This window comes from Triticum aestivum, chromosome 6A (genome assembly GCF_018294505.1).
Source record: "Triticum aestivum cultivar Chinese Spring chromosome 6A, IWGSC CS RefSeq v2.1, whole genome shotgun sequence".
Classification (NCBI taxonomy): Eukaryota; Viridiplantae; Streptophyta; class Magnoliopsida; order Poales; family Poaceae; genus Triticum; species Triticum aestivum.
Window position 1 is genome coordinate 426,100,680 of NC_057809.1, and position 24,143 is coordinate 426,124,822.

Here is a 24,143-nt window from a genome sequence, read left to right on the forward strand (position 1 = left end):
TGTGATGCTTCGTTGTATTTGCACATATCGAGCATATTGTGTGTATGATTGAAATGCTTGGTATGTGTGGGATCTGACTATCTAGTTGTTTATCTTTAGTAGCCTCTCTTACCGGGAAATGTCTCCTAGTGTTACCGCTGAGCCATGGTAGCTTGCTACTGCTCTGGAACACTTAGGCTGGCCGGCATGTGTCCTTCTTCGTTCCTGTGTCTGTCCCTTCGGGGAAATGTCACGCTTTGAGTACCGGAGTCCTGTTAGCCCGCTACAGCCCGGTTTACCGGAGTCCTGCTAGCCCAGTGCTACAGCCCGGACCCACTTGCTGATGACCGACACGTTCGAAGCTGGGTCATGGATGCCTGTCCCTGTAAGTCTGTGCCACTTCAGGTTTACGACTAGTCATGTCAGCCCGGGCTCCTTATCATATGGATGCTAGCGACACTATCATATACGTGAGCCAAAAGGCGCAAACGGTCCCGGGAAAAGGTAAGACGACACCCGTGGGGATACCGTGCGTGAGGCCGCAAAGTGATATGAGGTGTTACCAGCTAGATCGATGTGACATCGAGTCGGGGTCCTGACAGCGTTGGCATCAGAGCCGGACTGCCTGTAGGTTCTCCAAGCCAAACTGGTCGATGTTGAGTCTAGAAATTCTTTAGTTATATGTAGGGGAATTGTTTGTGGGTGGAACGTAAGGCTCTTTTTACTCCTCTATCTTATGACATTCTGATCTGAGTCAGTCCATTCTTCCACCGGGGGTTAAGGAATTAGGATCTATTCTCTCTATCAGGATCACGTGTTACTAATCAGTAGTACCTTATAAGTTTGATGGTTACAAGCCTAGTTCAGTTCTACTACCACATTATGTTGCCAGAATGGTTTCAGAACTTTGATATGATGATGTTGAGTGTGTACGAAATCCTTTGTCAAATGTCTCAAAATCCTTTTTGAGCATTTACAGCTGTTATGCTGCCGAAATTTTGCTAGAAATTCTAATGCCTTTGCATTATGATTGTGCTTTCAGATGGCCACTCGCGACCTCAATCAAGTGGTTCGCCTGACTCGATGCCTAGATGTACCCGGCCATACTGCTAAGTTGGTCAGGGTAATGACTGAGGCTGGATACCGCTGGTATCCTGAGTACACGGTCGAAGAGCAATTCCGAGACTTCAATCAAAGCCAGTATCTCTGCACTGTCAGGATATTTCCATCTTATCCTGGATCCACCGAGCCTCTTCACTGCTCCTATGGACTCGGGGTTACTATTGAGATGGCTGTGCAGGACGCCGCCTACTCTATGATGACCATTATGCGAGTCAGATCTGGTTTATTTCGGGACTCTGATTTCCGGTATATGCCAGGATCACTTCCGGGAGCACAAGGGTATCTCCAGGCTATCTATGCTGACTCCACTCAGGAGGATTCACGGACTCGCACCACTGCTGAGATGCTCGAGGATAAGGACCGTGAAAATCGGACCTTAAGGTTAGAGCTCTTCAATACCCGTGCTGACCACTGGGCCACTTTGACTCGGTTCGCACCGGCGGTGCAAGCTGGATATTCAGATATGCGCGATCTCTATCCTGTGAGATCTGCTCTGCCAGACGTGATGGTTTGGCGTGATGTAGGAGGCATCACCCCACCTCGCGGTCCCCGCAGGCCACCGTTTGTTGGTCCACGACCTCATCCTAGCCCCTATGGTCCACAAGCTCCGCGAGACCGTCTGTTTCCGGATGATCATGTTGAGCTTCCAGGCTATGGAGGTGACTTCTACGAGGACTACTACGGATCGGTCTGAGCTAGTGATAGTATCACTAGTTCGCACTAGCTGTGTCATCTATCGTCCCGCGTGACTCGTGGGATATGACCTAGTTTGTACTCTTTCCGGAGATGTAGAAAAATAATGTATAGGAGCTTGGAATGCCTCCGATGAGATGTAATCCTCTTTTCACCGTAATAGTACTTTGTTTGGTCTTGTACTAAACCCTGTATGGTGTGTATGACGATGGAATAAAGAAGCAGTTTCTGTATCTACCATGTCATACGGATGATCATCTTGCATTCCGAGTTATTCCTTACATTATGTATCCTATGTCGGAATTTTATCATTCTGACTAAATCATTGTCTTGTTTACCTAGGATGGTCAACACGCGCGCTAACCCTGCTTCCCAAGAGCAGGCCGAAGGCAGTGAAGCCAGGGATGCAAATCTGCCTCATCCTCCTTCACTAGCCGAGGTTATGATGGAAGCTGAGAGAAACAAGCGGGAGACAAACCGTTTGTTGGAGCGTATTGAACAGAATACAGCACACCATCAGAGGGCTAACGTGGTGTCACTCAGTGATTTTATCAAATTGCATCCACCCACGTTCCACCACTCCGTCGAGCCTCTCGACGCTGATGACTGGCTTCGCAGTATCTCTCACAAACTGCGTTCCGCGCTGGTAGCGGAGGCTGACAAGGTCACCTTTGCTGCATATCATCTTGAAGGCCCCGCCAGTCTATGGTGGGAGAATTATGGAGCTATGCGCCCAGCGGGCCATGTCACTACTTGGGCTGAGTTCAGCGAGGCTTTCCGTGAACATCACATTCCGGAGGGTCTCATGGACCGTAAACGTGAAGAATTTTGCAGTTTCACCCAAGGCCGACTTTCTGTGGATGCCTATAGCAGAGAGTTTGGTAATCTCGCCCGATATGCAACTGAGGAAGTGTCTACTGACGCCAAGAAGCAAGCAAGGTTCCGTAAGGGCCTTAGTCCTGAGCTTCGCCGCGACCTCCGTCTGCATGAGTGCACATCTTTTTCGAAACTTGTCAACAAAGCCATCAGTGCTGAAACTGGTCAGACTGACTATGACGCAACACGCAAGCATGGACGTGACATGGGTTCCTCATCCGGTGCTGGTCCTCAAAAGCGCCGCGTGTGGGTACCCAACACCGCCCTGCCACCCAGGTTCACACCGAGGCCATCCTTCCAGGCGCCTCGCCCTGTTCAACAGTCTGCACCGGCCAAGCCCTATGGGGGTCCAACCAATAATGCTCCTCCACGTACCAGTTCCGTGACTTGTTTCAAGTGTGGGGAATCTGGCCACTATATGCGTGAGTGTCCCCAGACCAACCCCAATCAATCTGCTAAAGCTGTTGGCCGTGGCAAGCCGACAGGAAAAGTATTTCACGCCAAGCCGGTCACCGCTTCACGTGGCCATGTCAACTGTGTCTCTGCCGAAGAAGCTCAAGAGGATCCCAACGTCGTTCTCGGTACGCTTCTTGTTAATTGTCACCCGACATCTGTTCTTTTTGATACAGGAGCCTCTCATTCTTTTATATCTGAAAATTATGCTCGTTTGCATAACGTTGCATTCTGTGACTTGCCATCCTCTATGGAAATCTCTACCCCTGGTTCTAGATGGCAGACCTCCAGGGTAAGTTATGGAAATGAGATCCAAGTCGACAGACTTGTTTTCCTCGCATCTTTGATAGCCCTTAAATCTTCAGATATTAATATCATTTTGGGTATGGACTGGATGTCAGCTCATCAAGCCAAAATTGATTGCTTCTCTAGGACTGTTCAACTCACCCATCCTTCGGGGAAGATAGTCAATGTCTTGACCCGAATAGCCAAGCGACAATTATATTCTCTTAACGCCAGCCCTTTGCCAGACCTTGAGGACGTGCCGGTAGTCTGTGACTTCCCGGATGTCTTTCCAGAGGAATTGCCAGGTGTTCCACCTGACAGGGATGTTGAGTTCGTAATAGACCTCATTCCAGGAACCGTTCCGATTGCTAGAAGACCCTATAAGATGGCACCACTAGAACTAGCCGAGCTTAAGAAACAACTCGATGAATCCTTGAAAAAGGGTTTCATCCGCCCTAGTTCATCTCCGTGGGCTTGCCCCGTCCTATTCGTCAAGAAGGATGGTACGGATCGGATGGTTGTAGATTACCGACCTGTCAATTTGGTCACAATCAAGAACAAATATCCACTTCCCAGGATCAACGACCTGTATGATCAGCTCGCGGGATCCTCAGTCTTCTCCAAGATGGATTTGAGGTTGGGCTACCATCAAATCAAAATCAGAAACGGGGACATTCCTAAAACGGCCTTTGTTACTCGTTATGGCCAATACGAGTACACCGTCATGTCCTTCGGTTTAACCAACGCTCCAGCCACCTTTTCTCGGTTAATGAACTCAATCTTCATGGAGTATTTGGATAAGTTCGTCGTAGTTTATCTCGATGATATACTCATCTACTCCAAGAACGAGGAAGAACATGCCGAACATTTAAGGCTAGTGTTGAAGAAACTTCGAGAGCATCGCCTTTATGCCAAATTTTCAAAATGTGAATTCTGGTTGTCAGAAGTGACCTATCTGGGTCATGTAATATCTGGTAAAGGTATTGCTGTTAACCCTGAGCGAGTTCAAGCCGTCCTTAACTGGACTCCACCCGAATCGGTCAAGCAAGTTCGGAGTTTTCTAGGCTTAGCGAGCTATTGCCGTCGCTTTGTCGAGAACTTCTCCAAAGTTGCTAAACCTCTAACCGAACTCCTCAAGAAAGATAAGAAGTTCGAATGGACTCCACAATGTGAGCACAGCTTTCAGGAACTGAAAAGACGCCTGACTTCTGCTCCCGTGCTGGTACCGCCAGACTTCTCCAAGGACTTTGTTATCTACTGCGACGCCTCGCGACAAGGACTAGGTTGCATTCTCATGCAAGATCGACACGTAATTGCTTACGCTTCACGGCAATTGCACCCACATGAGGAGAATTATCCTACTCATGATCTAGAGCTTGCAGCCGTAGTCTATGCACTTAAGACCTGGCGACATTACCTCCTCGGTAATCGTTGCGAAATATTCACTGATCACCAAAGCCTGAAGTACATTTTCACCCAACCGGATTTGAATCTCAGGCAGAGACGTTGGGTTGAATTGATCACAGACTTCGACTTAGGAATAACCTATACCCCAGGGAAAGCCAACGTCATGGCTGATGCGCTAAGTCGTAAATCTTATTGTAACAACCTGATGTTACAACAAAGTCAACCGCTTCTCCATGAGGAATTTCGGAAGCTTAACCTTCACATTGTACCTCAAGGTTTTCTCTCCACCTTGGTGGCAAAACCTACCCTTACGGATCAAATTATCAAAGCACAGAAGGTAGATCCGGGAATCTCCCGCATCAAGAGAAACATTCAGAAAGGAATTGCGAATTGCTTCTCCATTAATGATCAAGGGGTCGTATACTTCGGGAATCGACTAGTGGTTCCCAAAGTGCGCAACCTGAGGCGTTTGATCCTTAAGGAAGCTCATGAATCTCCTCTCACCATTCATCCCGGTAGTACTAAGATGTATCAGGACCTACGCCAGAGGTTCTGGTGGACTAGGATGAAGAGAGAAATTGCTCAGTATATTGCAAATTGCGACGTCTGTCGTCGTGTAAAAGCAGAGCATCAACGGCCTGCTGGCACCCTTCAACCCTTAGCTATTCCTGAATGGAAATGGGATAAAATTAGTATGGATTTCATTACCGGTTTTCCCAGGACCAAGAGAGGGAATAATGCTATCTTCGTCGTGGTCGATCGTCTTTCCAAAGTAGCCCATTTCCTACCTGTTCGTGAGAGTATAACCGCTAGTCAGCTGGCAGACTTATACATCTCCCGAATAGTGTCCCTCCATGGTGTTCCTTTGGAAATCAATTCGGATCGAGGAAGTCTTTTCACCTCTCGATTTTGGGAAAGTTTCCAAAATGCTATGGGAACCCGTCTCTTCTTTAGCACCGCTTTCCACCCTCAGTCAAGTGGTCAAGTGGAATGCGTCAATCAGATTCTAGAAGACATGCTTCGAGCCTCTGTTATCTCATTCGGAATGGACTGGGAGAAGTGCCTTCCATTTGCCGAATTCGCTTACAACAACAGCTATCAATCTAGCTTGCGTAAAGCCCCTTTTGAAGTTCTCTATGGACGACGATGTCGAACACCCCTTAACTGGTCAGAGACCGGGGAAAGACAATTCTTTGGCCCGGATATGATTCAGGAAACAGAAGAACAAGTTCGTATCGTTCGTGAAAAGTTGAAAACAGCCCAATCTCGTCAAAAGAGTCAATATGACCGAAAACATAAGGCTATGACTTTCGAGGTTGACGAGAAGGCTTATCTTCGGGTCACCCCTCTGAAGGGAACCCATCATTTCGGTATCAAAGGCAAATTGGCTCCTCGTTACATTGGACCTTTTCGCATTCTTGCCAAACGAGGAGAAGTTGCCTACCAGTTGGAACTACCTCCGCACCTCTCCAGAGTTCACGATGTCTTCCACGTTTCTCAACTCAGGCGTTGCTTCTCGGATCCTATCCGTGAAGTGGACCACGAAACGCTTGATCTCCAAGATGATCTTACATATCGAGAGTACCCCATTCGTATCCTCGATCAAGCCGAACGTACCACGCGACGTCATAATATCAAGTTTCTCAAGGTTCAATGGTCGCACCATTCTGAGGATGAAGCAACTTGGGAAAGGGAGGATCGTCTTCGACTTGAATATCCCGCCTTCTTCTCGGAGGAACCCAAATCTCGGGACGAGATTCTTTTGAGTGGGGGTGAGTTGTCACACCCTAGCTAGTCATGCATTAGAGTGTTGCATCATGTTTACTCTTTCATCAGAAACTTGAAATGGGGATGACAGAACCCCCAGTCCCCTCTGAAACCAACTAGGGTTACTAAAATAATTTTTCAATGAACCTGAAATGCCCTTCTAAAATGCCCATCATTTTTGTCTTGGTTCAGAACCTCTGCCAAAAATGGTGCACATTTTCCTAGGCCATCCTAGGGTTTTTGAATTAAATCATAAATATTTGAATTTGGGCATTTAAAATAATATAAAATATTTAAATGCTCAAATATCTCCAAACTAAAATGTTTCATGTTGGAAATAATCCAACTATGGGCCAGGAATAGTTTGGTGATTTTTGAAGTTGCCTAGGTATTTTATTAATTCAACAAAGTTGCAGATATATTAAATAAAACAGAAACAGAAAGAAAAGGGAAAAACTTACCTGGGCTCCTCCCTGTGCGGCCCAGCCAGCTGGCCGGCCCAGCCAGCAGCCGACCCAGCCCAGCACTGTAGCCCTCCGTCGTCTTCCTCCCCTCGCCCCAAAGCTGCTGCGTGCTCGCGCGCGCACGGCCGCGCGGCCACCTCCTGCTTGCCGACGAGCTCCTGGCCGCGTGGACGACGCCCGCAGGCCGTCCCGATCCCCCCTGCTCTCTCTCACTCTCCCCCGGCTCTTCCTTCCTCTCCCTCGCTCTCTCTCTCACACGGCCGAACACCACCGTCGCCACCGTTCGCCGTAGCAGCCGTCTCCGACCACCCCTCGCTTCCCCGACTAGCTCAGGAGCTCCGCCTCGACTCCCTCTTCCTCCCCACCGCTCCACGTGTCCCCGGAAGCCCTGCATCGCCGCCACGTCGCCGTTCCCCTCTTCGGGCTCCGACCACCGTCGCCGTCAAATTCGTCGTCTCCGGCGCGTCCCCGAGCCTGCTTCGACGCCCACTGCAACCGCGATGAGCCCCCGAGTCGTTTCCCCCTTCTCCCCTGGTCCTTTTCGACCTCTAGGCCCTAGCCCCACCTCGGCCGAAAGCTCCACGCCGCCGACGATGTCGCCGTCGTGGCCACGGTCGCCGTAGCGCCCAACCGAGCACACCATCGTGCTCCACACCTCACTAGGAGCACGTAGCACGCACCAACACCTCCCCTAACGCCCTGCAACGCCGTTTCCGACCGCACCCGAACTCCGGCTGCCGCAGCCGAGCTCGCCGTCGTCAACTCCGGCCACCCCGAGCCCAACCACCACCACCAATAGTCGCGGCTCAACCTCAGCAACACGTAGATGCCTTCCGCCGTCCATTTGGTTGCCGGAATGGCAAAAAGCACTTTCGCCGCCGTCTCGGACCTCGCCGGCGTCATGTCGCCGGTGGGGTTTGACTTGTCCGACCTGGGGTTTGACCCCCCAGGGTCACTGACGCGTGGGCCCTGTCGGCCAGGTGGTTAGGTTAGCGCTAACTACTGTTAGTCAACCCCCCTGACACTGACAGTGGGCCCCAGCGCCACTAATCCCTAATTAGGATTAATTAAACCTGTTAAACCCCCCCTGTCACTGACGTGTGGCCCCCACACGTCAGGTTTGACTCCAGCCAGCCGCAGTTGACCACTGACGTCATGCTGACGTCATGCTGGCGCAATAATTATATTTCTGGATTTAAATTAAATCAGGAAATTCCAGAATATTATTTAAACTTCAAAAATTCATAACTTTTATTCTGTAACTCCAAATTGGACAAATTATATATGAAAAATGATCAGAAAAATCCAATCTATCCATCTGTACTATTTTCATGCATGATCAAACAAGTTAAATTGATGTTTTAAGCAGAACAAGGAAAAGCACTTTAAAAGGCCATGTTTGAGTTTGAAATTTGAATCTTTGATTCAAATTTGTTCAAACCCCTCTGGTTTTAGTTGCATTAGCCCAACACACTCATATTGCCATGTTTCATGCATGCATCATATTGTTGCACATTGTTTGGTGATGCTTGTGTATCGATGTCCTTTGCGACAGGTTCTGCCCCCGAGGAGTACCGTGATTACCCTAACGAAGAACCGTATCAGTGCATCGAACCATCAGGCAAGCAACCAACCATTTGATCATATCGATACAATCCCATGTTCTCGCTCCTGCTCTCTTTTACTGCATTAAGACAACGCGATTCAAACTGCTGTGTGCTACGGTAGTTGAACCCATTTCCTCTGCATGACCTGTCATTGCCACAGTAACTAGATGAAACCCACTAGCATGTGTAGGAGTTGATTGAGCCATATGTATGTGTTGTTCCTACCTTGCTATGCCTGCTATGCTTAGAGTCGTGTCAGGTCTGGTTCATCTGGGTGATGGGCTAGAGTGAAATGTTATGTCGGTAATGAGAGTGGTGTGGTGAACACGATTTGGTAAAGGTATCGATGAGAGGCCATGTAGGAGTACATGGTGGGTTGTTTCATTGAAGCCGACCTTAAGCACTGAGATCTGTATGTGTGATTTAAGAATCAGCTACTACCATGCATTGGGCCCGAAACCAATGGACCCTCTCGGCTTCTTATTCACCCTAGTTCTCCGTCCAGGAGTTGCAAGTAGTTTCTGGTGTTTGTAGCCTACTGGAGGCCGTGGACAGCGCTGACCGTAGGGGTGGGCTGTGATGCGGTAGGTACGTGGCCGGGTGTACCGAATACCCGTTAGGTATCTCGGGAACCCTGTTCACATCGTTCGGGGCCGTATGGGAAACCTCGGCCGGACTCCCTGCGGATGGAACCTGAATAGGCGATAAACCTGGACTGGAGGCTTAGGTGATTAGGTAGGTCGTGGCCGACACCCACGTTGGGCTTCCGCTTGAAGGTTGCCGAGTACATGTCGTGTAAACGACGGTAAGTGGTGAGAGCGTGTATGAAGAAGTACACCCCTGCAGGGTTAACATGATCTATTCGAATAGCCGCGTCCGCGGTAAAGGACTACTTGGTTGCCTATACAGTTCATAGACAAGTAAATGGAAACTACTAAAAGCCTCAAGATAAGTGTGAGTGCCGAGGATGGCTCTTCCGTAGGAAGACGGAGGTGGATCCCCGGTAGTGTATTGAAGTGGTGAGTAGTGGACTCGTGTGCGCAAAACATTTCAAGTTGGAGTATCGTAGGATAGCCTAGCCAAGAGTCAAAGCTGGCTTGCTGCAATAACTCCACCAACCCTTCTTGATACTATGCATGTATGTAGGATCTGATGTAAGTCTTGCTGAGTACCTTTGTACTCATGTTGCTATAATCTACATTTTTACAGAAGACGCTGCAACCCCTTCTGATGGGTTCTATGTAGACGTTGACATCAATGAGTAGGCTAAAGACCCAGCTGGTGACCCTGAGCTTGTGATGGACCACGTAGTATAGCTAGGCTTTCCAAGCCTCTTTTATTTTACTAGTTGTCTGTACTCAGACAAGTTACTTCCGCTGTTGGCTTGTATGACTGTATGACTTGTATGTTGGGTCGTGAGACCCGTACCTTTGTGTATGTTATGTATGGCTCCCTGAGCCTTAAATAAAGTACTTGTGTCATAGAGTCATGTTGTGATGCTTCGTTGTATTTGCACATATCGAGCATATTGTGTGTATGATTGAAATGCTTGGTATGTGTGGGATCTGACTATCTAGTTGTTTATCTTTAGTAGCCTCTCTTACCGGGAAATGTCTCCTAGTGTTACCGCTGAGCCATGGTAGCTTGCTACTGCTCTGGAACACTTAGGCTGGCCGGCATGTGTCCTTCTTCGTTCCTGTGTCTGTCCCTTCGGGGAAATGTCACGCTTTGAGTACCGGAGTCCTGTTAGCCCGCTACAGCCCGGTTTACCGGAGTCCTGCTAGCCCAGTGCTACAACCCGGACCCACTTGCTGATGACCGACACGTTCAAAGCTGGGTCATGGATGCCTGTCCCTATAAGTCTGTGCCACTTCAGGTTTACGACTAGTCATGTCAGCCCGGGCTCCTTATCATATGGATGCTAGCGACACTATCATATACGTGAGCCAAAAGGCGCAAACGGTCCCGGGAAAAGGTAAGACGACACCCGTGGGGATACCGTGCGTGAGGCCGCAAAGTGATATGAGGTGTTACCAGCTAGATCGATGTGACATCGAGTCGGGGTCCTGACAGACTGGTCATCTGCCTCTGAATCCTCCTCTGAAGAGCGATCTGTAACCAGCAAGATATCTGCTTCAGCAGGTAGCATTGTCTGCTCTGAAGACCTTGTTTTCACTCCAGATTTCTCCATCACCAATTCAAATGGCTGATGCACAGTAAGAGCAGTTGAATATACAAACATTGTCGACCAAAGCAATGAGAAATACAAAAAAGGACGGCATGATATAATTCACATATATGACGCTTGCCTAAACAGCATGGCATTCCATAATTCACATACGTGATGCCTTGCAACAAAATAACATTGCATAATTCACATATATAATGTCTTGCAACAAGATGGCATTGTATAATTCACATATATGGTAATTAGACACTAAACAGGTGGCATTCACACAAAGCATGTCTAAACTAAGCAAATGACATAGCAATGCAAGATACCATACGCACGATATGAGCAACATAACCCTACCAAGTTAGGGCATGCACCTCGGGGGGGGGGGGATATGACTGGTCATCTGTCTCTGAATCCTCCTCTGAGGAGCTATCAGTAACCAGCAAGACATGCGCTTTGTCAGATAGCATTGTCTGCTCTGAAGACCTTGTTTCCACTCCAGATTTTTTCCATGTCCGTGCCGAATGGCTGATGCACAGGAAGAGTAATTGAATGTACTAAAATTGTTGACAAATTTAACACGTAATAAAAAATGATGGCATGATATAATTCACATATAAGATGACTGGCTAACCAGGGTGGCATTGCAAAATTCACATATATGATGCTTGGCTAGACAAGATGGCATTGCATGATTCACATATACGATAAAGAAGCTAAACAGATGGCATTGCCACAAAGCATGTCTAAACTAAGCAGATGACATCTTTAATGTATACAGTAAGCAATGCAAGGCACCATATGCATGATATTACCAACATCAGCATGCCAAGTTAGAGAGAAGACCTCATGGGGTAAATAGGAGTGGTCTTCTCCTTTTGAATCACCCTCAGAACAGTTATCTTCCTCTTGATTATGATCTGAAATGGGTGGAGGGGGGCTGCCTTTGCACCCACCAGGAACGACGTCTGCATGAAATTTTATTGCCACGCAAGGCTCGTCTCTTTTGCTCTACATGATCAGTTCCATTATGTACAATAACTAGCATGCATAGGAATAAAACATAGTGAGATTATGTAAGGAGTGCATGCACAAATCCAGAGTGATGGTAGCAAACTGTGGATAGACCCAAAACCAATGATAGCAGGCAGATAATAGCTTTAGTTAAAAAATACAGATAATGGCTCCTTTAATGTTTGTTTGCACCCAACATGAAACTCATAGTAGACACCGGAGATTAACCAGATAGTAGACAGATAGTACTGATTGCTGCCCCAATATGTACCCCACAACCATTTAAAAACTCAAGTTTCAGCATTAGTTTGGACCTGACTCGGAGTCTAATAGGTGAACACGACGATAATTTAGCATGTCATCATATTATGCGACACATAACGTAAGCAGACACGGAAGAGTGCAACCTCTCTTGCGGACCCGTGTAGTCCTCAAGGTCATCTGCTCAGTTGATGATGGTAATGCAGTTGTCGTGGCTGCCGGCGGCGGGGAAGAAGATCTGAGGTGGCAAAAGACAGTCTGGAGAGCGGATCCCTGCTGTGGTGAACCCTTCCGTCGTTGGAGCAGCTGAGCTGGGGTGGAACACAGCGCCGCAGGAGCAAGACAAACCACGCAAGGTTTTCTTTGACACATATCTATAACAGAAGTAATTGAGTAAGGGCTTGTTTGAATTTGAGGATTCTAACAATGCGGGGATAGGTAATAGACATGAATAGGATAGGAATGCACATGCAACACAGAGAATTTAAAAACACAGGATTTCTGCCAATCTGGGTGTTTGATTCACAACAATTGGAAGATCACACAATGCAAAAAAGCATGGTGAGATTAAGTCAAACCATAAGAAAATGTACGGTTATAATGCTATTATGCCACTATCTCTTAGTCTTGCGCTTGATGAATAGGAATATGAAAAGGAGGAGAAGTGGAAATTAGAATTCCTACGGTTTTTCTTTCAAGGGGACACTAAAGGAACAAATCCTACAGTTTCCTTTGCTCCATTCCTTTGCACCAAATTCATGAAAAGTAGTACCATAGGTAACTTTCCAATTTTGATGTTTTTCATTCACTTTTCCTTTCAAGCACTGGCGATTCTAGTAGGCAGGATTGAGCAAGGAAAATCCTACACTAAAAATGTTTTTGTGCTACTTCTATTACTTTGGACCCAGGCCACTGCCATACTAGCTCAACTCCCAGGCCCACCGACAAATGTACAGCTCGAACGCGCAGAGATAAATAATGCCGGCGTTCAAGAGAGTCCATCACGGATAGCTAAGTTGCCTGGTACCTCACTGCTTGTCATATAGTAGGATAAAATAATCGTATTTCCCATTACTACGAGTTCTCAGTGGACAATATATATAACACGTAGAGTAAAAAAGAGATGCAACAAGTGTACAACCTCTTTGGCGAAGCCATGTCAATCTCAGCGTGATTGGGTTGGCCGGTGAGGATGCTCCGGCTGACTTGGCTGTCGGAGGAGGGGAAGAAGATCTTAGGCGTCTGGAGATGGAGCCCGAGGTACTGCTCCGCTGTGATGGAGGGTTTCGCCGTTGAAGCAGCTCCGGTGAGTTGTACGACGCCGAGGCTGAAGCAGGACAAGAGAGACAACGAACAACGTTAACTTGAGTGGAATTCTAATAGCATCTCCAATACATGACGTAAAATACATAACCACAAAGTGCTAGATGTAAAATACATCAGCCGCTCCTCTCTGAACGTAAATGTCGAAACTGAATTTAACTATCGAAACTGAACTTAACTGTCGAAACTGAATTTTGCTGTCAAAACTGAACGCACTAGCAAGGTGAGGCTACACGTCGGTCGACTGACTTTTTCATCTCTGGTCAGTCGATTTTGCAGCCATTGGATACGAAATCAAGGGCCCGTGGTTCATCTTCAACCTCCACCCCCATGAGCCGCCAGCCACCACCGGCCAAACAGCAGCCCCCCGCTGCCCGCGGCCGGCGGTGCGCCACCCCGCCCGCCCCGAAAACACTCCCCACCGCTGGTCCTCCGCCACCCCGGCCATCCCTCTAGGCCCCCCGTGCCGAGCTTTTTCTCCAGCGATCCCCATGCCACCGCCCCGCCAACGCCCCGCCACCGCCGGCGACCACCGCCCCCATCCTGAACCCTAAGATAGATAGTGGGGTACCTCTCCGGCGAGGCCCCCTCCCCGCTGCGGCTGGTTCTTCCTTCACCCCAGTGACCCCCACCCCCTGAAAATCGACTGACCCAAAAGTCGATTCAGTCGACTGAAGTGTAGCTAAATCGGAGCGTCGCAAGCAAGAGCAAGAGCGAGAGCAGCAGCATGAGCAAGAGCAATAGCAAGAGCAGACCAGGCAGGGGACCGAGAGCAAGAGCAGAGCAGCAGCGCAAGCGAGAGCTAAAGCAGCAGCAGCTCCTACTCATGTGGACATCACCGCCGAGGGAGCGACACCGTGGAGGAAGTGGCCGGCGACGCCGCCGTGGATGGAACCGCGCCATGTCGGCTCGAGACCGAGCGCTGGCAGCATCGTGAGATTGAATCAAGAAGAAAATGCGGCGATTAGTGTACAACCTCTTTGGTGGCCCCGATTAGGCCACATCTTCATCGAGGAAACGGTGATGATGATGCTCTTCTGGTGGTGCAGGTGAAGACGACGGTGTGGGAATGGAGGTGGCGCAAAAGATGAGGGGAACGTCGGGGTGGGGTGGCTGAACCGGCGGGACGATGAGATCGACGACGGATCCTCATCCGGTACGGTGGATGAGGGACGTCGAGGTGTTGCTGTGGACGACATCGTCGGGGAAGTGGCTCCGGCTGGGTGGCGGACGTAGCAGGGTGTGGGGTTTCATCGCGGGTTTTTGCGGCCTCGGTGTACGAATGGGTGGGCGGATGGGATGGCGGTGGGGAACCATGGCTTAGAGACGCGCTTGTCCGAAATGTGGGGTAAGTTACGAAAGTACCCCCACCGATTTGAGGCGGTTCTTTCGGTTCAGGGGTACCACGAGCATTTCACGTGTCGGGATTTGATAGGAGGTGGGAGTTTTCGCGTGCGTTGTAATTTCGGAATAGCAAGGCGCGGGTTGAGATGGAGGGAGTTGTCGGAGCACAACGAGACAAAGATATATCTTAAATATTTCGGGCTAACAAGGCGCGGGTTGAAGAGGCGGGAGTTTCGTAGCACGATAGACAGAGACGCTAGCTTGAATTTTTGGCATAACAAGGCGTGGCTTGGAATTTCAGAAGAACAAGCTTAACGTGTACCCAAAAAGACAATTTGGACCTCAACATGCACAACACACACACAAACACCATTTAGACTAGAGTAAGGTACACGTGCATTGCATGCATGAGATTTGGCAACCAAATTATGAATAAATACCACATTATAGCATGCAATCTTTGAGTCATGAATTTGGTTACATCAGGCATATATGACTCAGAGCTTACATGCTATAGTGTGGTATTTATTCATAATTTGGTTGCAAAATATGATGCGTGCAATGCACGTGTACCTTACTAGTACTTCGAGTATGTGCAAAACACGTAAACTAGAATACCAATGGCACGCTAAACAGTGTCTCTCTTACAGTTCATGAAGCCACGTGGAACATGTGGAGGCGTTGTCGCGACCTCCTTGCGTGGATTGATCACAATGACGTGCTGCTGGTTCCAGAAGAATGTACTCGTCCTCCCTGAGCCATACTGGCGGTACATGCACGAAGCGAAGATGTGCACGCACGCCATGCATGCACTCATTCCCTCGCACGCACACGCGGGTACATGGGCGGATGCAATTTTGTACCAAGATCCACCCCATGTGATAATTTGACGCGTGAAAAGTCGTTCACTTCATTGATGGTCAATTAATACAGCGCATGCAAATTGAGTGGACGTGAGGGAGGAAGAAAGACATTGTTACTCCACTGCGCGCATGCGAGTAGTTAAATCGTGGGTAGCTAGTAGTACTTCAATTGGTCTCCTTCGTATTTTGTGCCAATTTTTGACAGTAACATAATCTTTACGCATTTGAGAAGTGTAGTACTTGAAATTTATGTTCCGCTAAACTCATCGGGAGCCGTTTTGGGCCTTGAAACCAAAACCATTAATTAATCTTTACCTTGTCCCCATCACATTCGAAAGCCTACTCACACATACTAGTACATACCAAACCTGAACGTGTTCCCACTATGCAGGTATTAGTACTAGTGCTAGTACTTAGGTTATAAAAAGGGGAACTACCTAACCGAAAATTACTCTACCTTTCCTCCTCATAAGTGCTTCTTCTTCGTCCGCCGTTGCCAGGCCGGTGAGCAGAGCTCTAGGTCGAGAACTACTCATTACAAGGGAGCGGCAACCAAGGCTGTGGAAAAAAAGAGGGCTCGCCGCCACGCAGAGACCTCGAAAGATCTCTCACAGGCAGGCGATGGCTCCCAGGAGCGCCCTAGCCGCGGGGGCGAACATGCCGAGCCGGCGGAGCTGGAGTCGTTATCCCTCGACGGCATGCCCGATCAGCTCAATAAGAACCTCAATAAGCAGAACAAGTTTATCCAAGGCTTGATGGAGTTGCTGAAGGAGAGCCTCGACGACATGCCCGCTGAGCTCAATCAACAGGGGGAGTTGACCGCCGGCTTAGTGATGCTGCTGAAGAAGAGCATTGCCTCGGAGAAGAAGGCGACCGGCGAAATCCTGCGACTTCAGGAGGATAAGGCGAAGCTCTGCCACGAGATCGACGTATTGAAGGAGAAGAACGCCGGCTAGAAGAAACCGCATGAGAATAGTAGTTCCTCGATGAAGATGCTGCAGGCCCTCGTCATGGAACAGAAGGAGGAGTTGGCGAAGCTCCGCATCAAGCACCCGGCTGCTGTCAAGGTACATAATGCGGCCGTGGAACAGATGATGAAGGCTCGCGTCGAGAAATCCCGCGTCATGGATAGAATGAAGAAGATGGCGGAGGAGACGCGCAAGGAGATGGAGGTCGTGGAGGCGATGAAGAAGCAGTTACGACTCCACGGCGAATTAGATCATTTGGGGTGATAATCTTCCTTCTTCTTTAGCTCCTGTGTTTCATCTTTTGCTTCGGGTGTTTTGTCGCACGTGTCACGTTCTCTGCGAGGCATGAATAGAACAATGTTTTTTTCGAGGGAATGAATAGAACAATGCTAACAATGAGATGACTAGAAAATTAGATCATTTTTTATCGCCATATGGCATTGGGCCGCCGTGTTTCGTGCTCCTCCGTCGCAGTACTACTCGAGTGGAAAACTTGAGTATACTACACGGTTCTTTGCTCCTCCTCGATCAAGTCATCGGCGCATTTATACGAACAGACAAATCACAAGGCCCCGCCTTCCAGCAGTAATAAGCCATCAAATCACAAAGGCCCTCGCCTCTCATGAAACCGACCAAGCTAGACTGCCCCGCCCTCTAGCCTTTTAAAAAATGTATACTTTTGTACATCAGTAGTATCGATGGATTGCGCCATGGAGCAAAACTTGAAATTAAAAAAAGGTGGTACATATAGAGAACGCTCGTCGCCAAATTATGCATATAGTACTATTAAAAAGGCTAGTCACAATAATGGTGTCCAGCACAACCCGCCCCTCAAATAAAACTAAGAGGGTGCTTGGATACGTTTTAGTCCCATGACTAAAAGTAGTGGGACTAAAACATGCTAGCCTCACCCATGCTTGGATCCAAATACTAAAAAGGCTAAAATCAAGTTAATGAGCATTTATTATCCTCCAAACCCTCCAATCCAGAACTCGCCTGTGTTAAAGGAGATGAGTTAAATGAGTAGAGAGAGGACTAATCCACATTTTAGTAGGGGTACCCCTGACTAAATTTTTTTTAGTCTCAAGACTAGTTTTAGCCCCTCTTTAGTCAGGGGTGCTTGGAACTTTAGCCTCTTAAAGAGACTATTTTTAGTCAGACTAAAATAAGTCCCTTGGATCCAAGCACCCTCTAAGCATCTTGGAATTCTTTGACAAAACTAAGCACCCTAAAATTCTTTGACAACTAAACTGCTGGCTATATGATGTTGGCCATGTATATTGTACGTATATAATGTGAAGAAACGAGTGGTAGTACTATACCAACTAAAAGATGAAATGTAAGAAATACTAGTATGTACGTAATGAAGAGTTAAAGTAACGAGAAGAAACATAACATAGTTTTGCTGGGGGCTCAGCACAACACACCCCTCAAATTAAATTAAGCACACCTGAAATTAAACTTTGCAACTATTCCGGTAGACACTGCATTAGAACCACCATCAGCAATGACACTGCCTCCTTACTCGGAGTCCTCGTCCACGTCCTCGACTTCGTCCTTGTCCCACTTCCTCTTGGCCGATACTTCTTTGCTTGAACCGCACACTTGGTTGTTGATCTTCATCCAACCCTTGTAGATATTGAAGCAAAGGTAGCCATCCATTGCAGCGTAGTGGATGTGGTCTATATCTACTACATTCTGCTGCCATGCATGACAATGAAATGTGTATGGAGGTTTCTCCAGTTTACCGTACGAAGGATGAACCATGGCTCTTGCCAGGGTCAGCATTGAAGGCTGACGAGAGGACACCAGCCGATTCTTCTGGAGGTCGAAGGGGTTGCCTACAACGAGACCTATCCAACGTAGGACATACCTGTCGTTCTTAAAGTCTACAGTAACAAATTTCACTGTTTTGTCCTTGAGGAAGTTCTTAAAATCCTGGCACTCAACATCGGCATGACATATGTGGTAGACCAAGCAAACGTTATGTACGCAAACCTGGATCATGGTGGGCTTCTTCCTCTCTTCATCCTTTAGATCCTTCTATGGTCCCAGGACTGTGGTGTACTCAACATCTAGCCCAGCGATCCACTCATCATCTGAGTTTTCGAACATGCGTCTGAAGCGAGAAAGGCATCCTTTCACCATCATGGAAGAACGGGTGTAGATGACGTCGAACTCATCGTTGGTGATGGTTCTAACCTTGTACTCACCGCCGATCGTGGAGATTTGGGACGCCATGGATTTGGGAGGAGGGTTAGGATTAGTGGAACTGCCGTAATGTGAATGGACGGGACGACTAGGAGCGAACCGCCATAGTATTGAAGGACGTGTGAGACGAGTAGGAGCGAACTGCCAGCGTGCGAACGGCAGGGTAGTGGCTTTCCATTCTCCCATGATAGGGGCTTCCGAGAGCCCTTGGACCTGAGATCGAATGGTTGCATGGCGTGATTCTATACCTATGGGTGAATATCCTATCCTGGAGGGTTATTCTGTAAATTTTCAGCAACTTAGCATGCAACTGTTTGATCTCAGATCCAAGGGCTGCCAGCAGCCCGTATCATGGTCGCGCCTACCACGACCGTCGCGTCACTCGCGCGGTCGCGCTCTTGGAGATTTAACACGGTGCCTTAGGCTATCTGATGTTGGCATGTCATACATAGTCATCACTTAGTCACTCATACTACAACAAGGTTGGCTATAAGTGTATTTTTTTACTCCTCTCTATCTCTTTCTTCGTAATGGAGGTGGTCAGGAATCGGGAGACTCACGCTGGTCGTAGCGCCGCGGTTAAAATGATAATGGCAAGTCAAATCACGGGCCCCCACCTGTCCAACAGTAACTCGTTGTCAAATCACACATCCCTACGTTTGCAGCAGGCTACTCCCTCGTCTTCGTGCATCTCTGTCGAACCGACTAGGCGGAACTGCCCCGCCGCCTACCGCGCAGGAAAAGCCCAGCCCTCGACTTTTAAATAGTATATAGTATACTAATTATGTATCCATGGATTGCGCCCGCGCCATGGAGCAAAGCGTCTAGAAAACGGCGGTACACATGTACGGAGTATACAACACGACAGTCGCGTTCGCGTCGCACCCCAGACGGTCGGTCGGTCTGGCACGCTGCTCTCCGAATGAAACACGCGTCATATTGCGTTTGCAGACACATGTGGGACGACAATTGAGAACCGAACATATGCACACTCCCCGGCCCCGCAAGTCGGGTGACTTAATAGAAGAGGGAGACGAGCGATAGCACTAGAGAAGTGTTGTACTACATTGGTGCCTGGACGATCCTTGCAAGACACGGAAGATCAGTTCGTCCATGCATGTGACCAGACTCCAGCAGACACGCCTGGATCGGATATCGTCTATCGTGCAGGCTGTGTTGTACATGGTTGTAGTTGTGGTGAGAATTCTAAAAAAAGGTTTCTTGTCGTCTCGCAAAATTAGGTGTCATGTGCTTCAGATCACTACGAGGGTTAAACAGCGATGTAACGCCCTCGATGCGGTTATATCTCCCACGTGTCGAAGCACGACTTAGAGGCATAACCACATTGAAAGCAATGTCGCAAGTGAGGTAATCTTCACACAACCCATGTAATACATAAGGGAAAGAGATACATAGTTGGCTTACAATCGCCACTTCACACAATACATGAATAAAGCATTACAACATCCAAATACAATCAAGGTCCGACTACGGAACCAAAATAAAAGAAGAACCCCAAATGCGACAAAGGTCCCCGATCGACCCCAACTGGGCTCCACTACTGATCAACTAGAACGAAACAACACAAAGGACAAGATCTTCATCAAGCTCCTCCTGAGCTTGGTTGCGTCATCTGCTCGGACTCATCGGCACCTGCAAACTGGTTTTGGAAGTATCTATGAGTCACGGGGACTCAGCAGTCTCACACCCTCGCGATCAAGACTATTTAAGCTTATGGGTAAGGTAAAGGTATGAGGTCGAGCTGCAGCAAGCGAATAGCATATATGGTGGCTAACATATTCGCAAAAGAGAGCGAGAAGAGAAGGCAAAGCGCGGTCGAGAAGCTATGATCAAGAAGTGATCCTAAAACAACCTACGTCAAGCATAACTCCAACACCGTGTTCACTTCCCGGACTCCGCCGGAAAGAGACCATCACGGTTACACACGCGGTTGATTCATTTTAATTAAGTTAAGGTTCAAGTTATCTACAACCGGACATTAACAAATTCCCATCTGCCCATAACCGCGGGCATGGCTTTCGAAAGTTCTAATCCCTGCAGGGGTGTCCCAACTTAGCCCATGACAAGCTCTCACGGTCAACGAAGGAATAGACCTCCTCCCGAGACATTCCGATCAGACTCGGTATCCCGGTACTCCAAGACATCCTCGTCAATGGTAAAACAAGTCCAGCAAAGCAGCCCGATGCGCCGACATCCTGATGGGAGCTGCACATATCTCGTTCTCAGGGCAACACCAGATAGGTCAAGCTACGAGTAAAACCAACCCTCAAGTTTCACCGAGCTGGCCCCGCAGGCTGCCCATTTCGGACCAACACTTAGACAAGCACTGGCCCGGGGGGGTTAAAATAAGATGACCCTCGGGATGCGTGACTCCCAAGGGAAAAAGGCTAGGTGGCGAATGGTAAAACCAAGGTTGGGCCTTGCTGGAGGAGTTTTATTCAAAGCGAACTGTCAAGGGGTTCCCATTATAACCCAACCGCGTGAGGAACGCAAAATCCGGGAACATAACACCGATATGACGGAAACTAGGGCGGCAAGAGTGGAACAAAACACCAGGCATAAGGCCGAGCCTTCCACCCTTTACCAAGTATATAGATGCATTAATTAAATAAGATATATCGTGATATCCCAACAAAATATCCATGTTCCAACATGGAACAAGCTTCAATCTTCACCTGCAACTAACAACGCTATAAGAGGGGCTGAGCAAAGCGGTAACATAGCCAAACAACGGTTTGCTAGGACAAGGTGGGTTAGAGGCTCGGTTTAACAATAAGGGAGGCATGATAAGCAAGTGGTCGGTATCGCAGCATAGGCATAGCAAAAGAGTGAGCAACTAGCAAGCAAAGATAGAAGTGATTTCGAGGGTATGGTCATCTTGCCTGAAATCCCGCAAGGAAGAAGAACAAGTCCATGAAGAAGTCAAACGGTTGTAGTCGAACGGTTCCTCACAACGCGACGTTATCGGAACCAACCCGAAGAAACAACACTGGAAAGGAGCAAACAACATAGTAAACAACCAACACATGAACATGGTATGATGCACAACCAAGTATGATGCATGACCGGTTTAATGAAGCATGGCATGGCAAAGTGCACAAGCAATCCTACAAATTAAGTGGAGCTCAATATGCAACGCGTTGCATATTGGCGAAACTCCACATTCAAGTTATTTAGTTCGATCTCGTTTATGTACCCAACAAGATTAAATGTTGATAAACATGGAAAGGGGTGAAGCACAACAAAACTACCTATCTAGGCAAGTTCAAATGAGGCCGGAAACAACGAACAACAATTTCCGGAAACTCCTCATATGCATATATTAGGTTCGGTATTGTTCTGCCCTAAACTCAATTTTAGGGTGGTTAAACATGCAAGATGATGCCACCATGTTATACTAGGCAAAATTCTACCCCATTTACATATAAAGTTTGTTAGGTTTGGAGCTACGGTTGAATAGTTATGAATTAAATCATTTTAACATGGCATAGGAGCAAATTTAACCAAACATCATTTTAAATATTTTAAACATAGATGAAAATGACATATTATGAAACTAGACACAATTTTAAGCATTTTTCATATATAATGTTTTAACATATGATGCACGGTTGTTGAGTTATTATATGCATGAAACAGGAGGGTTTTTCTGTAAAAACTGGTGTCTCTGGAAAAAGCTAAAATTGCAGTCAGTGAAAAAAACAACAACGGGCCAAAATCTGCTGGCCCAACCGGAGAAAAAAGAACACAAGGAGGGGCGCTGGAGGGGCGGCTCACCCATGGGCTTCAGCCCATGAGGAGGGAAGAGGCAGGACGAGGCTGGGCCGGTGGAGATGGGCTTGGACGCGGTCGGGCCTAGGGGCGACGCTCCCCTCGTCGTCTCCTTCCTTCGACTGCAGGAGGCAGGAGGCCGTGGCGGTCAACGACGGCAGGGGAGGGTCTCCGGCGATGCGGGCACGGTAGGGATCGGCGGGAACGGACGGATCCAGAGGAGAGGGTGCCGGATCTGTCCTCGGAGGAGCTCCAAACAGCGTCGGGAGCGGATCGGGGCAGCGGCGTGCTTCCTGTCGAAGTACAGAGAGAGAGAGATGAGGAGAGATCGAGAGAGAGAGAGAGAGAAAAGCAGAGCCAGGGAGACAGGCAGGCGCGAGCTCACCGGGACGGCGGCGCTCCGGCGCGGTGCTCGCCGATGGTGGCGAGGCAGCAGGGTTCGAGGGGCAGCGCGGTGGAGGCGCTCGTGAGGTCGGGCGGCGGAGCGCGGGCCCGGTGCGGTCCGATTCGGCCCCGGGGCGGGCCGGATCTGGGCCCCGGGCGGCGGCGGCGAAGTGGGGTGCTGGCGGCGGTGACGTGGCGCCCCGCGGTTGGCTCGGGCGGGCGGCGATGCTGATGTGTCGTGACGTGATTCGTCGGAGTAAGGTGGCTAGAGACGTTGGACACGTCGGTCCAGGACGGACATGTCCGGCGGCGCGGTGGGAGGTGGAAGACTAGGGTTTCGTCCGCGAAAAATGAACGGGGTGCACATATTTATAGGTGGAGGGAGCTAGAAGAGTCTAAATGAGGTGCGGTTTGCGGCCACGCGATCGTGATCGAACGAACGAGATGATGGAAGAGGTTTAGGTGGGTTTTGGGCCACTTTGGAAGGGTGTTGGGCTGCAACACACACGAGGCCTTTTCGGTCCCTCGGTTAAGCGTTGGAGCATCAAACGAAGTCCAAATGGTACGAAACTTGACAAGCGGTCTACTGGTAGTAAACCAAGGCCGCATGGCAAGTATCGGTCCAATCCGGAAATGTTTAATCCCCACACATGAAAGAAAGGTAGAAATGACCACCGGAGGAGAACGGAATGCCGGAATGCAAAACGGACAACGGGAGAAATGCTCGGATGCATGAGACGAACATGTATGCAAATGCCATGCACATGATGACATGATATGCAATGCATGACACGCAAGCAATGACAACGCAACAACAGCGAATAACTGGAAGACACCTGGCACAACGGTCTCGGGGCGTTACAACACTCCACCACTACGAGAGGATCTCGTCCCGAGATCTAGAATGGCACTGGAGGGAAAACGGAAGAGAAAGAGAAGAGGTAAGACTAAGTTGCTTCTTCGACAAACGAGTGAGACCAGAGAGCCTTGAAAGGTTAAGCCATTTCCGAGAATAGAATAAACGGGGATGAACGAAGTTGAAACCACTCCGTTAGGAAAAACAAACATGGAAGAACAAATTCGAACAGCACTCCGTTTGATAAGACATGCAAGACTTGATAAGACGGAAAGAACTTGAACAAAGGGGCACAACT

General features: G+C 48.6%; 1 long non-coding RNA gene across 1 annotated transcript; it reads right to left on the reverse strand.

Moving 5' to 3' along the window:
* Window positions 1-21,716: 21,716 nt before the first annotated feature.
* On the reverse strand, window positions 21,717-23,318 carry LOC123130690 (uncharacterized). Its single transcript, XR_006463984.1, has 3 exons — window positions 22,991-23,318; window positions 22,612-22,898; window positions 21,717-21,823 (listed from the first exon to the last, which is right to left on the reverse strand). It is a non-coding gene; the product is annotated as an uncharacterized lncRNA (long non-coding RNA).
* Between the last annotated feature and the right edge of the window lie 825 nt (window positions 23,319-24,143).